General features: G+C 43.8%; 1 long non-coding RNA gene and 5 other non-coding genes across 11 annotated transcripts; all 6 read right to left on the bottom strand.

Moving 5' to 3' along the window:
* Positions 1-624: 624 nt before the first annotated feature.
* On the bottom strand, positions 625-13,987 carry LOC145356571 (uncharacterized). Of its 6 annotated transcripts, none has more exons than XR_013889169.1 (11): positions 13,921-13,987; positions 13,600-13,646; positions 11,298-11,479; positions 10,967-11,009; positions 9,554-9,765; positions 9,264-9,312; positions 7,731-7,898; positions 7,427-7,473; positions 5,440-6,231; positions 1,330-1,376; positions 625-832 (listed from the first exon to the last, which is right to left on the bottom strand). It is a non-coding gene; the product is annotated as an uncharacterized LOC145356571 (long non-coding RNA). The 6 variants fall into 6 exon arrangements; XR_013889167.1 differs by having other exon boundaries at positions 9,598-9,765; XR_013889170.1 differs by lacking the exon at positions 9,554-9,765 and adding an exon at positions 1,557-1,776.
* LOC145356730 (small nucleolar RNA SNORD104) lies at positions 5,570-5,632 on the bottom strand. Its single transcript, XR_013889202.1, has one exon. It is a non-coding gene; the product is annotated as a small nucleolar RNA SNORD104 (small nucleolar RNA).
* On the bottom strand, positions 7,559-7,621 carry LOC145356732 (small nucleolar RNA SNORD104). Its single transcript, XR_013889204.1, has one exon. It is a non-coding gene; the product is annotated as a small nucleolar RNA SNORD104 (small nucleolar RNA).
* LOC145356734 (small nucleolar RNA SNORD104) lies at positions 9,398-9,460 on the bottom strand. Its single transcript, XR_013889206.1, has one exon. It is a non-coding gene; the product is annotated as a small nucleolar RNA SNORD104 (small nucleolar RNA).
* LOC145356737 (small nucleolar RNA SNORD104) lies at positions 11,100-11,162 on the bottom strand. Its single transcript, XR_013889208.1, has one exon. It is a non-coding gene; the product is annotated as a small nucleolar RNA SNORD104 (small nucleolar RNA).
* Positions 13,734-13,796, bottom strand: LOC145356736 (small nucleolar RNA SNORD104). The gene has a single exon (XR_013889207.1). It is a non-coding gene; the product is annotated as a small nucleolar RNA SNORD104 (small nucleolar RNA).
* Positions 13,988-13,993: the final 6 nt, after the last annotated feature.

The following is a 13,993-nucleotide window of genomic DNA, read 5'->3' as shown; positions in this document are numbered from 1 at the left end:
TATGCTTATGGCATTCCACATTGGAAACCAGATTTAGGGACAATTTGTTACACCAAATCAGCCTCAGAGCACAGCTTTGGGGTGTGAGAGAAAACCCACACAAGCACAGGGACAATGTGCAAACTGAGACACTGACCCAAATCCATGCATCTGCACAGCAAAGAGTGATCATCACTGAGCTGTCATGTTGCTCAAATATTGTGCAACTGTGGTTTTCCCTCCCACAGTCCAAACATATTTGGGTTTGGTGGATTAGCCAGAGTAAATATGCAGGGTTATGGGGAAAGGGCAGAGAGGTGGGCCAGAGTGGGATGTCCTTTGCATCATTTCTATGAAAGTTAGTTGATGGGCTAAATGGCCTCTCTGCAGATTGTGCTGTAGAAAAAAGGCCAAATAACTACAGTACACAAAATAGGTCAGTTCCTAAACTGGGCTCAATTTGGAAAATGCTATGAAGCTACTAATCCAATCAGAGGCTAGTTTCTCTTGCTCCCTGGCCCCTTACCTAGTTTCAGAATCCACCTCATCAGTAGCACTCCTATTAAAACAGATAGGAACAAATATTCAAAAATGACCAAAAACCCTGAAGTATTCAAACCTTTTAATTATAAAGGTATACATAGATTGTACATCAGATTCAGTATTTATTTACTATTAAATACAAGGCAAAGTATTACAAGAATTAAGTTCATTAAACTTGTAAGTTTAAAGGTTTTATACAGAAATGGAAGAAAGTTATTGAAGACTGTTTATGAAACATAGCATTCAGATTTCAGCACAAAGTACGCTGTAATCCAGGAGCCATTGCCGCTGCAATCCATCTTTTTCAATCCTAGATTAAATCAGAAGTAAAAAAGGTGGTACAAAGTGAGACAGATATGGTTAAATTGGATCAACAGTAACACTTGTCCATTCCAGAACTTTAGTGTAGGCTAAGATTGTAAAGGATTTTTCTGGCAGTTTAGGATGCAAATAGTCCCACTGTGCTATTAAAAAAGTAGAGATTCTAGATATGAATTGTATGAGCCCACACAAGCTTTAGTTAGTACACTGTTTTCAATGTAGGAGCCAATTCAACTCAAGATAGGATTAAATTTAATGTTCTATTAGTTTGCTGAAAACCAGCCATTTCTCCTAAGCAGTCCATATTGAAGATTAGCCTCAGTTTCCCCTTCAATCCGAGTCAAGATCAATACAGTCGCTAATTCAGTTACTGCATCCCTGTCTTAAATCCCCTTCTTAAAAGTCCTTTGTTCTAAAAATATCCTCTTCCCCTGAACACTAGAAAACATTCAATTTCCACATTCATAATTGAATATTTTAGTTTACCTGTTAGGGAGGAGGTTTCACTTTCTGCAGATTCAGAAATTGACCACCTGTAAGAAAATGGAAAATGTAACACTCGGGTGAAAAGTTTGGAGTCAGATTTAAGTTGTCTTCACCAGCATCATAAGGCTAACACGTTTAAAGAATCATCAAGGTGTCCAGTCAAATACAATCTCCAAACCAGGGAATCAAGTGTTCGATATATATGTTTAATTAAATTGTATAATTACAGTGAAATTCCACTGCTGACTCCATTCTCGTCATTCACACCCTCAGTGCTGCTCTGGGGGGGGTACAGCTTCCACATGGTGCCCAGCCAGGGGACAGACACGGTTCTGCAGCTGGGTCAGTCCCGTTCCTGCGATCCAGATCAGGTAGAGCAGCCCCAAATCTTCCCCTCAACAAACCCTGCGGAGGCTTCAGCTTGGAGCTACAAACCCAAACCAGAGGCTTTAATATTAGAGGCTGCAAATGTTTTAAATCACAAAATGAAACCTTCTTCAGGAAGGGGAATCCTTTCTCTAACATACCAAGCTACACCGCTGTATAAAGTGTGCTGCACTGGCCCAATGTCAGCGGATTACATTCGTTTCTGACTGCACCTGCTCCAGCCATCTCAACAGTGGCCATCCCCAGAGAGCAGGCACTTTTCCCCAGGACACACCACATGTAGCAGCCAATGAATCCACCTTTCCCAATCATGCACATTGGGAGGATGAATAAATAGCCAGCCTTAAAGATTCAACCTCATAAGAAATAGGAGCAGGAGTAGGCCAACTAGCCCTTCGAGCCTGCCCCGCCATTCAATAAGATCATGGCTGATCTGTCGTGGCTCAGTTCCACATTCCCGCCCTCTCCCCATAACCCTTAATCCCCTCTCTTATCAAAAACCCATCAACCCGCGTCTTAAAAATATTTAGCGAGGTAGCCTCCACCACTTCAACGGGCAGAGAATTCCAGAGATTCACCACCCTTTGAGTGAAGAAGTTCCTCCTCAACTCCGTTCTAAACCGCCCCCCCCTTTATCTTGAGGCTGTGCCCCCTAGTCCTACTATCCTTTCTGAGCGGGAAGAGTCTCTCCACCTCTATCCTATCCATCCCATTCATCATCATATACGTCTCAATGAGATCTCCCCTCATTCTTCTAAACTCTAACGAGTACAAGCCTAATTTATTCAGCCTCTCCTCATAGCTCAACCCCCTCAACTCCAGCATCAGCCTGCTAAACCTCCTCTGCACTCCCTCCAAGGCCAAAATATCCTTGCATAAGTACGGCACCCAAAACTGCACACAGTACTCCAGCTGCGGCCTCACCAATGCCCTATACAGCCGGAGCAAGACCTCCCTACTTTTATATTCAATCCCCCTCGCGATGAAGGCCAGCATCCCATTCGCCTTCCTGACCACCTGCTGCACCTGCAGGCTGGGTTTTTGCGACTCATGCACAAGGACCCCGAGGTCCCTCTGCACCGTCGCCTGCTGCAGTTTTTCTCCACGTAAGTAATAATCCTTCCTACCATTATTCCTACCAAAGTGGACCACCTCGCACTTGCCAACATTAAATTCCATTCACCAGTTCCTGGCCCATTCACCCAGCCTATCGAGATCCTTCTGTAGACTCTCCGCACAATTTGCCTTTCCACCAATTTTGGTGTCATCAGTAAATTTCAACACCATACACTCGGTTCCCTCCTCCAGATCATCTATATAAATGGTAAATAGCTGAGGCCCCAGCACCGACCCCTGAGGCACTCCACTAGTCACCATCTGCCAATCCGAATAAGCACCCATTGACCCCCACTCTCTGCCTCCTATTTGACAACCAGTCCTCTATCCACGCTAACACCCTACCCCCAACTCCATGCCCCCTGACCTTCTGCAATAACCTCCTGTGAGGTACCTTGTCAAACGCCTTCTGAAAATCTAGAAAGACCACATCCACCGTCTCTCCTCTATCCACCGCCCTAGACACATCCTCATAGAACTCCAGTAAATTTGTCAGACACGACTTCCCTTTAACGAAACCGTGCTGCATCTGCTCTATCAAGCAGTTCCCCTCAAGATGCCTCGCTATTTCCTCCTTGATGACGGATTCTAACATTTTACCTACAACAGACATTAAACTAACAGGCCTATAATTCCCCGCCTTTTGCCTGGCACCCTTCTTAAACAACGGCGTAACATTAGCCACTTTCCAATCTTCCGGCACTTCCCCGGAATCCAGCGAGGTCTGGAAAATAACCACCAAGGCATCCACTATCACCTCCGCCGTTTCTTTCAGGACCCTCGGATGCATTCCATCCGGTCCTGGGGACTTGTCCACAATCAGCCCCCTCCAGTCTGTCGAGCACCACCTCTCTAGTAACAGTAATGTCATCGAGACCCTCCAGTCCTACCACCTTTCCATCTCTAACATCCGGCAAATTATTCACGTCCTCCTCCGTGAAGACCGAAACAAAAAAGTTATTCAAGACCTCAGCCATTTCCCCATCCCCTACCACGAAGTTCCCCTTCTCATCCTCTAAGGGACCAACGTTCACCCTAGCCAGCCTCTTCCTTTTTATATATTTATAAAAACTCTTGCTATCCTTTTTTTATATTACGCGCTAGGCCAGCTTCATAGTTTCTCCTACCCTTCTTTATCAACTTTTGTCAATCTTTGTTGACATTTCAACCTCTCCCAATCCTCTTCTCGCCCACTACTCTTAGCTACTCTCAACGCCTCCGCTTTTAATTTAACACTTTCCTTCACCTCCTTCGTTATACACGGCTTATTACCTCTCCTCCTACGGTCCTTTTTGACCATCGGAATAAATTTCTGCTGAGCACCAAGAAAGATCTCCTTAAAGATCCTCCACTGCTCCTCAGCAGACCTACCTTCCAACGCGCTCCCCCAGTCCACATTCGCCAATTCTTCTCTCATCCTAATCTTTAACCTAATCCTAACCTCAATCTTTATTGGAAGCATTTTTTTTTATTCCTGCCATATTTCTGGATGAAACCTCATAAAATAATTTAATTTCAATTTTCAGAAGTGTATGAAGTTTGGGGCACACACCATATGTTGCAATATGGGTTCAGGTACACACCCTGCATTTAAAACCTGTCAGCCCTAATAGACAATGGACAAAGTAGAGAAGCATTTTAATTTATTAATGTATTAGCTTATTAATATATTACGAATTTTAGCAAGACATGACTCGGTATTATCAAGCAGTTCAATAGAGTGGAAGTTTCCAAAAAGGCTGCTGTACTGTATCATGGACTCAAAAACCCATAATCACTATTTGCATTTATGTAGCACCTTTTGAAGTGAACAGAGCCACCGTGGGAATGTTAATGAACATGTATTCTATCAGACCAGGGACTGGGTTCAATTCTGGTCTTGGGTGACTGTGGAGTTTGCACATTCTCCCCATATCCCCTGGTTGCCACATCTGGCGCCTGTTCGGGTACACTAAGGGAGAATTTAGCACGGCCAATGCACTTAACCAGCACATCTTTCAGACAGTGAGAGGAAACTGGAGCACCGAGGAAATCGACACAGACATGGAGAACAGGCAGTGACCCAAGGCCAAAATTGAACCCAGGTTCGAGGCGATGTAAGGCAGCAGTACTAACCACTCTGTCACCTGAAAAAAGAGTACAGCATTCTTGAATTGAATGAGTCTTTACACAAGCTTTGGTTAGTGCAGTGATCATGTTCCCCGTAGGAGCCAATCCAACTCAAGCCAGGATTAAATTTAGTGTTCTATTAGATTGCCACAAGGTACAAACTGAATGGAAATCAGCTATTAGTCCCAAGCAGTCCATATTGGGGTTTTAGCCATGCCAATTTCTCCTTCTATCCCAGTACAGCTCAAGATGGTCTCCACTTCAGTCACTAACTGTCACACTGCATCACTCTCAAACCCCGCTTTAAAACAGTCCTTTGTTCTAAAAGTATCCCCTTTCCCCGAACCACTAGAAAACATTCAACTTGCACATTAATAAATATAATTGAGTTTCTTTTAAGTTTATTCATTAGTGTCACAAGTTGGCTGTATTAACATTGCAATGTAGTAACTGTGAAAATCCCCTACTGAATTTCCCAAATTGAACATTTTAATTTACCTGTTACAGAGGAGGTTTCACTTTCTGCAGATTCAAAAATTCACCATCTTTGAGAAAATGGAAAATTTAATACTCGGGTGAAAAGTTGTTTAGAAAAAAGAGAAACTTGCACTAAGGATAGTTTAACTGGAATCAGATTCGAGTTGTCATCACCAGCATCAGAAGTCTAACACGCTTAAAGAATCATCATGGTGTCCAGTCAAACACAATCTCCAAACAAATGGGAACAAACTGGGGGACAAGTGCTCGATATAAATGTTTAAATTAAATTATGTTTTATAATTAGCGTTGACACCATTCTCTTCATTCACTCACCCTCAGGCGCTCCTCTTGGGGTGGGCACAACCTCCAGGTGGTGCCCAGCCGGGGAGGGGGGGATGGGACAAGGCATGGTTCAGCCGCTGGATCACTGAGTCAGCCTCCTTCCTGTGAGCCGGATCAGGGAGAGCAGCTCCGAGTTGCTGTGCAGACACATGGATTTGGACCAATGTCTGTGGGAGTTTGCGCATTCTTCCTGTGCTTGCTTGGGTTTTCTCCGGGTGCTCCGGTTTCCTCCCACACCCCAAGATGTGCTATTAGGCTGATTGGCAGTAATAAATTGTCCCTAAATTAGTTTCCCTCAATGCAGATGGCCATAAAACATTAGATAAGGGTCATGGGTGGAGGGGGGGACTGGCGTTAAGACGGCGGCGCGGGCTTTTTGGGCCGAAGGGCCTGTTTCCCGGGCTGGTTTTGTTCTTTGAGTCCTCCCCTCGACAAACCCCACAGAGGCTTCAGCCTGGAGCCGCCACCCTGCAAACCCAAACCAAAAGGCTTTAATATCAGAAGCTGCAAATATTTTAAACCACAAAATGAAACCTTCTTCAGGAAAGAGAATCTATTCTCTAACATTTTTACACAGCTACACCGCTGTGTAAAACATGCTTCACTGGCCTGATGAACTATTATAAATAGATGAGGTTGGGGATATGCAGTGTGTGTTGCAATATGGGTTCAGGTACCCACTCTGCATTTTAACATCTCTCAGCCCTAATAGACAATAGACGAAATAGAAGCATTTTAAATCATATTAGCTACAACTAAATTTTAGCGAGACTTGACTCAGTATTATCAAGCAGTTCAATTGGGTAGAATTTTCCAGAAAGGCTGCTGTAATGCAGAGTGGACTTAAACACAATCACTACTTGCATTTATGCAGCACCTTTAGAAGTGAGCAGAGCCACAGCGGGAATGTTAATGGACATGTATTCTACCGGCCCAGATCAAGTTTGATTCCGGTCTTGGGTGGCTGTGTGGAGTTTGCCCATTCTCCCCGTATCCCCTAGCTGCTACACTCCGGCACCTGTTCAGGTACACTGAGGGAGGATTTAGCATTGCCAACACACCTAACTGCATGTCTTTCAGATGGTGGGAGGAAACCCATGCAGACACAGGGAGAACAGATGGCCACCCAAGGCCGAAATTGAACCTGGGTTCAAGGCGCTGAGGCAGCAGTACTAACCACTGTGCCACCCAAAAAGAGTAGAGCATTCTTAAACTGTATGAGCCTATACGCCGGCTTTGATTAGTACACTGATTAGGCTCCTGTGGGGAAACATTCAACTCAAGGTATGATTAGATTGATTGTTCTATTAGATTGCCACTTGGTACAAACTTTAAGGAAACCAGCCATTTGTCCCAAACAGTCCACATTGGGGTTTTAGCCTCTTCACTTTCCCCTTCTATCCCAGTACTGATCAACATGGTCTCCACTTCAGTCGCTAACTGTCACTGCGTTCCTCAAACCCCACTTTAAAAACAGTCCTTTGTTCTAAAAGTATCCCCTTTCCCTGAACCACTAAAAAACATTCAACTTGCACATTAATAAATATAACTGAGTTTCTTGTAAGTTTATTTATTGGTGTCACAAGTTGGCTATATTAACATTGCAATGAAGTTACTGTGAAAATCCCCTATTGAGTTTCCCAAATTGAACATTTTAACTTACCCGTTAGGGAGGAGGTTTCACTTTCTGCAGATTCAAAAATTCACCATCTGTAAGAAAATGGAAAATTTAACACTCGGGTGAAAGGTTGTTTAGAAAAAAGAGAAACTTGCACTAAGAAGTTTAACTGACTGGAATCAGATTCAAGTTGTCTTCACCAGCATCAGAAGTCTAACACGTTTAAAGAATCATCATGGTATCCAATCAAACACAATCTCCAAACCAATGGGAACAAACTGGGGGACAAGTGTTCAATATAAATGTTTAATTATAATTAGTGTTGACACCATTCTCTTCATTCACTCACCCTCAGGCGCTCCTCTCGGAGTGGCCTCCATGTGGTGCCCAATCAGGGACTCGGTTCAGCTGCTGGGTCAGTGAGTCAGCCCCCTTCCTGCGATCCAGACCGGGCAGAGCAGCCCCCGAGTCCTCCCCTCGACAAACCCTGCGGAGGCTTCAGCCTGGAATCGCCACCCTACAAATCCAAACCACAGGCTTTAATATCAGAGGCTGCAGATATTTTAAGTTACAAAATGAAACCTTCTTCAGGAAGGAGAATCCTTTCTTTAACATACCAAGCTACACTGCTGTGTAAAACATGCTCCACTGGCCCGATGACATTTGCTGCTGACTCCACCAGCTCCAGCCATCTCACCGCAGCCATCCCCAGAAAGCAGGCACTTTCCCCAGGACACATTGGCAGTAGCCAATGACGCCAGCCAAAACTCATCCCCTCCCAGTGTGTATGACTGGGGGACCCAACTAGCCAGCCTTAGAAATATTTAACCTCAATCTTTATTGGAAGCATCATTTCTTTGTTTCTGCCATATTTCTGGATGAAACTGGGCTTTGTCAGATCCACCTTCATGAAATAATTTTAATTTCCAAAAGTGTATGCAGTTTGGGGCATGCACCATTTGTTGCAATACGGGTTCAGGTACCCACCCTGCATTTAAAACCTGTCAACCCTAATAGACAATGGACGAAATAGAGAAGTATTTTAAATCATATTAGCTACAACTCAATTTTAGAGAGACTTATCAAGCAGTTCAATGGAGTAGAATTTTCCCAAAAGGCTGCTGTAATGCAGAATGGACTCAAAAACCATAATAACATGTAGGCTTACATTAACACTGCATTACAATGAAAATTCCTAGTCATCACATTCCAGCGCCTGTTCGGGTACACTGAGGGACAATTTAGCACAGCCAATCCACCTAACCATCATGTCTTTGGAGTGCGAGAGGACACTGGAGCACTTGGAGGAAACCCCAAGACATGGGGAGAATATGTACGAAGAGTGATCCAAGGCCCGAACTGAAACTGGGTACCAGGTGCTGTGAGGCAGCAGCACTAACCATTGTGCTACCATGCTGCCCAAAAAGAGTATTCTTGAATTTTATGAGCTTGCACACAGGCTTTGGTTAATACACTGATTGGCTCCTACGGGGAACACAATTTAACTCAAGACAGGATTAAGTCGCGTGTTCTATTAGATTGCCACTAGGTACAAACTGTATGGAAACCAGCCGTTAGTCCCAAGGAGTCCATATGGGGATTCAGCCTCCTCAGTTTCCCCTTTTAGCTCAGGACAGATCAACATGGTCTCCACTTCAGTCACTAACTGTCACTGCATCCCTCAAACCCCACTTTAAAACAGTCCTTTGTTCTAAAAGTATCACCTTCCCCCAAAACCACTAGAAAACATTCAACTCCCAGACTCATTAATATAATTGAGTTTTTTAGTTTATTTACTAGTGTCACAAGTAGGTTTACATTAACATTGTAGTTACTGTGAAAATCCCCTACTGAATATCCCAAATTGAACATTTTAATTTACCTGTTAGGGAGGAGGTTTCACTTTCTGCGGATTCAGAAATGCACCATCTCTAAGAAAATGGAAAATGTAACACTCGTGTGAAAAGTTATTTAGAAAAGAGAGAAACTTGCACTAAGGATAGTTTAATTTTCTGGAGTCAGATTCGAGTTGTCTTCACCAGCATCAGAAGTCTAACACGTTTAAAGAATCATCATGGTGTCCAGTCAAACACAATCTCCAAACAAATGGGAACAAGCATGGGGACAAGCGCTCGATATAAAATGTTTAATTAAATTATGTTTCATAATTACAATGTGAAAATCCACTGCTGATTCCATTCTCTTCGTTCACTCACCCTCAGGCACTCCTCTTGGGTGGGGGGAGGGGGACAGGGCAGGGGCAGGCACAGTTCAGCTGCTGGATCAGCGAGTCAGCCTCCTTCCTGCGATCCAGATCAGGGAAAGCAGCCCCCGAGTCCTCCCCTCGACAAACCCCACAGAGGCTTCAGCCTGGAGCCACCACCCTGCAAACCCAAACCAAAAGACTTTAATATCAGAGGTTGCAAATATTTTAAACCACAAAATGAAACCTTCTTCAGGAAGGAGAATCCTTTCTCTAACATATTGAGCTACACCGCTGTGTAAAACATGCTTCACTGGCCTGATGAACTATTATAAATAGATGAGGTTGGGGATATGCAGTGTGTGTTGCAATATGGGTTCAGGTACCCATTCTGCATTTTAAAATCTCTCAGCCCTAATAGACAATAGACGAAATAGAAACATTTTAAATCATATTAGCTACAACTCAATTTTAGCGAGACTTGACTCAGTATTATCAAGCAGTTCAATTGGGTAGAATTTTCCAGAAAGGCTGCTGTAATGCAGAGTGGACTTAAAACCCTTACTCACTACTTGCATTTATGTAGCACCTTTAGAAGTGAGCAGAGCCACAGCGGGAATGTTAGTGGACATGTATTCTACCGGCCCAGATCAAGTTTGATTCCGGTCTTGGGTGACTGTGTGGAGTTTGCTCATTCTCCCCGTATCCCCTAGCTGCTACACTCCGGCGCCTGTTCAGGTACAGAGGGAGAATTTAGCATTGCCAACGCACCTAACCACGTGTCTTTCAGATGGTGGGAGGAAACCTGAGCACCTGGAAGAAGCCCATGCAGACACAGGAAGAACAGACAGCCACCCGAGGCTGAAATTGAACCCGGGTTCAAGGCGCTGTGAGGCAGTAACACTAACTACTGTGCCGCCCAAAAAGAGTAGTGCATTCTTGAACTGTATGAGCCTACACACCGGCTTTAGTTAGTAAGTGATTGGCTCCTATGGGGAAACAATTCATCTCAAGGTATGATTAGATTTAGTGTTCTTTTCGCTTGCCATTCAATACAAACTCTATGGAAACCAGCCATTTGTCCCAAACAGTCCATATTGGGGTTTTAGCCTCTTCACTTTCTCCTTTTATCCTAGTACTGACCAACATGTCACTAACACTCACTACATCCCTGTCTCAAACCCTGTTTTTAAAACAGTCCTTTGTTCTAAAAGTATCCCTTTCCCCTGAACCACTAGAAAACATTCAACTTGCACATTAATAAATATGTTTTTTTTTTACAAGTTTACTTACTAGTCTCACAAGTTGGCTACATTAACATTGCAATGAAGTTACTGTGAAAATTCCCTATTGAATTTCCCAAATTGAACATTTTAATTTACCTGTTAGGGAGGTTTCACTTTCTGCAATTCAAACATTCACCATCTGTAAGAAAATGGAAAATGTAACACTCGGGTGAAAAGTTATTCAGAAAAAAAGAAAGAAACTTGCACTAAGAATACTTTAATTGACTGGAGTCAGATTCGAGTTGTCTTCACCAGCATCAGAAGTCTAACACGTTTAAAGAATCATCATGGTGTCCAGTCAAACACAATCTCCAAACCAATGGGAACAAACTGGGGGATTAAGCACTCAATATAAATGTTTGACTAAATTATGTTTCATAATTAGTGTGAAAATCCACTGCTGACTCCATTCTCTTCATTCACTCACCCTCAGGCGCCTCGCTTGGGGATGGTAGGGTACAGCCTCCATGTGGTGCCTGGTCGGGGAGAGACAAGGTTCAGCCGCTGGGTCAGTGAGTCAGCCCCCTTCCTGCAATCCAGATCAGGCAGAGCAGCCCTGAGTCCTCCCCTCGACAAACCCTGCCGAGGCCTCGGGCTGGGACCGCCACCCTGCAAACCCAAAACAGAGGCTTTAGTATCAGAGGCTGCAAACGTTTTAAATCATAAAATGAAACCTCCTTCAGGAAGGGGAATCCTTTCTCTGACATACCAAGACTCTCCATTCACCTGACAAAGGGGCAACCCCCGAAAGCTTGTGAGTTTACTATCAAATAAATCGGTTGGACTTAAACCTGGTGTTGTCAGACTTCTTACTGTGATTACCCCAGTCCAACGCCGGCATCTCCACATCATGCCGAGCTACACTGCTGTGTAAAACGTGCTTCACTGGCCCAATGTCAGTGAATTACACTCGGTGCTGACTCCACCAACTCCAGCCATCTCACTGCCACCACGTCCAGAGAGCAGGTAATTTCCCCAGGACACACCTCCTGCAGCAGCCAATTAATCTGCTTCCACTCATCCCCCCAATATGCATGATGGGCAAATCCAACTAGCCAGCCTTAGAAAAATTCAACTTATTTGTTCCAGCATCACATTGAGGGGGATAGGGGCGTGCTTCTGAGGCTTTATAAGGCTCTGGTCACACCCCATTTGGAGTATTGTGAGCAGTTTTGGGCCCCGTATCTAAAGGAGGATGTGCTGGCCTTGGAAAGAGTCCGGAGATTCAGAAGAATGATTCCTGGAATGAAGAACTTGTCCTATGAGGAATGGTTGAGGACTCTGGGTCTGTACTCATTGGAGTTTAGAAGGATGAGGGGAGGATCTTATTGAAACTTACAGGATACTGCGAGGCCTGAATAGAGTGGACGTAGGGAGAATATTTTCACTAATAGGAAAAACTAGAACCAGAGGGCACAACCTCAGGCTAAAGGGATGATCTTTTAAAACAGAGATGAGAAGGAATTTCTTCAGCCAGAGAGTGGTGAATCCACGGAACTTGTTGCCGCAGAAGGGTGCGGAGGCCAGTCATTGAGTGTCTTTACGACAGAGGTAGATAGGATCGTGATTAATAAGGGGATCAGGGGTTATGGGGCAAGGGCAGGAGAATGGGGATGAGAAAATTATCAGCTGTGACTGAATGGCAGAACAGACTCGATGGGCTGAGTGGCCTAATTCTGCTCCTATGTTTTATGGTCAGAGTTCAGGATGAAACTGGGCATTGTAAGATATACCTACATAAAATAATTTCAATTATCAAAAACAGATGAGGTTGGGGGCAAGCAGCGTGTGTTGCAATATGGATTCAGATACCCATCCTGCATTTAAAACCTCTCAATCCTAGTAAACAAAGAATTAGTATAGAAGCATTTAAATTTATTATTAATATGAGCTACAACTCAGTTTGAGTGAGACTGCACTCAGTATTATCAAGCAGTTCAATGGAGTAGAACTTTGCAGAAAGGCTGCTGTATGGCATAGTGTACTTAAAATCCCTAATCATGAGTAGGTTACATTATTGCAACGAAGTTGGTGTGAAAATCCGCTAGTCGCCACACTCCAATGCCTGTTCGGGTACACTAAGGGAGAATTTAGCATGGCCAAAGCATCCAACCAACATGTCTTTTAGACTATGGGAGGAAACTGGAGCACTCAAAGGAAACCCACGCAGACAATGGGAAAACAGACAGTGACCCAAGGCCAAAATTGAACCCGGGTTCCAGATGCTGCGAGGCAGCAGCACTAACCACTGTGCCACCCAAGAGCAGAGCATTCCTGAATTGTATGAACTTACACACAGGCTTTGGTTAGTACACTGTGTTCCCCAGAGGAGCCAATTCAACTCGAGGCAGGATTAAACTGAGTGTTCTATTAGATTGCCACTAGGTACAAACTATGAAAACCAGCCATTTGTCCCAAGCAGTGCATATTGGGGTTTTAACCTCCTCGGTTTCCCCTTCTATCCCAGTACAGATCAACTTGGTCTCCATTTCAGTCACTAACTCTGTCACTGCATTCCTGAATCAAATCCCATTTTAAAAAATTCATTTGCTCTAAAAGTATCGCCTACCCCCGAACCACTAGAAAACATTCAACTTGCACATTAATAAATAAACTTTAAAAAAACTCAATTATATTTATTGGTGACATAAATTGGCTATATTAACACCGCAGTGTAGTTACTGTGAAAATCCCCTACTGAATTTCCCAAATTGAACATTTTAATTTACCTGTTAGGGAGGAAGTTTCACTTTCTGCAGATTCAGAAATTCACCATCTGTAAGAAAATGGAAAATTTAACACTCGTGTGAAAAGTTGTTTAGAAAAAAGAGAAACTTGCACTAAGGATAGTTTAACTGACTGGAGTCAGATTCGAGTTGTCTTCACCAGCATCAGAAGTCTAACACGTTTAAAGAATCATCATGGTGTCCAGTCAAACACAATCTCCAAACTAATGGGAACAAACTGGGGGAAAACAAGCACTCGATATAAATATTTAACTAAATTATGTTTTATAATTAGTGTTGACACCATTTTCTTCATTCACTCACCCTCAGTCGCTCCTCTTGGGGTGGGCACAGCCTCCATGTGGTGCCCGGCCGTGGAGTGGGGTGGGGGGGGGGG

This window comes from Carcharhinus amblyrhynchos, chromosome 21 (assembly GCF_965287045.1).
Source record: "Carcharhinus amblyrhynchos chromosome 21, sCarAmb.v2.hapA, whole genome shotgun sequence".
Lineage (NCBI taxonomy): Eukaryota > Metazoa > Chordata > Chondrichthyes > Carcharhiniformes > Carcharhinidae > Carcharhinus > Carcharhinus amblyrhynchos.
This window is presented reverse-complemented; position numbering and strand designations above follow the sequence as displayed.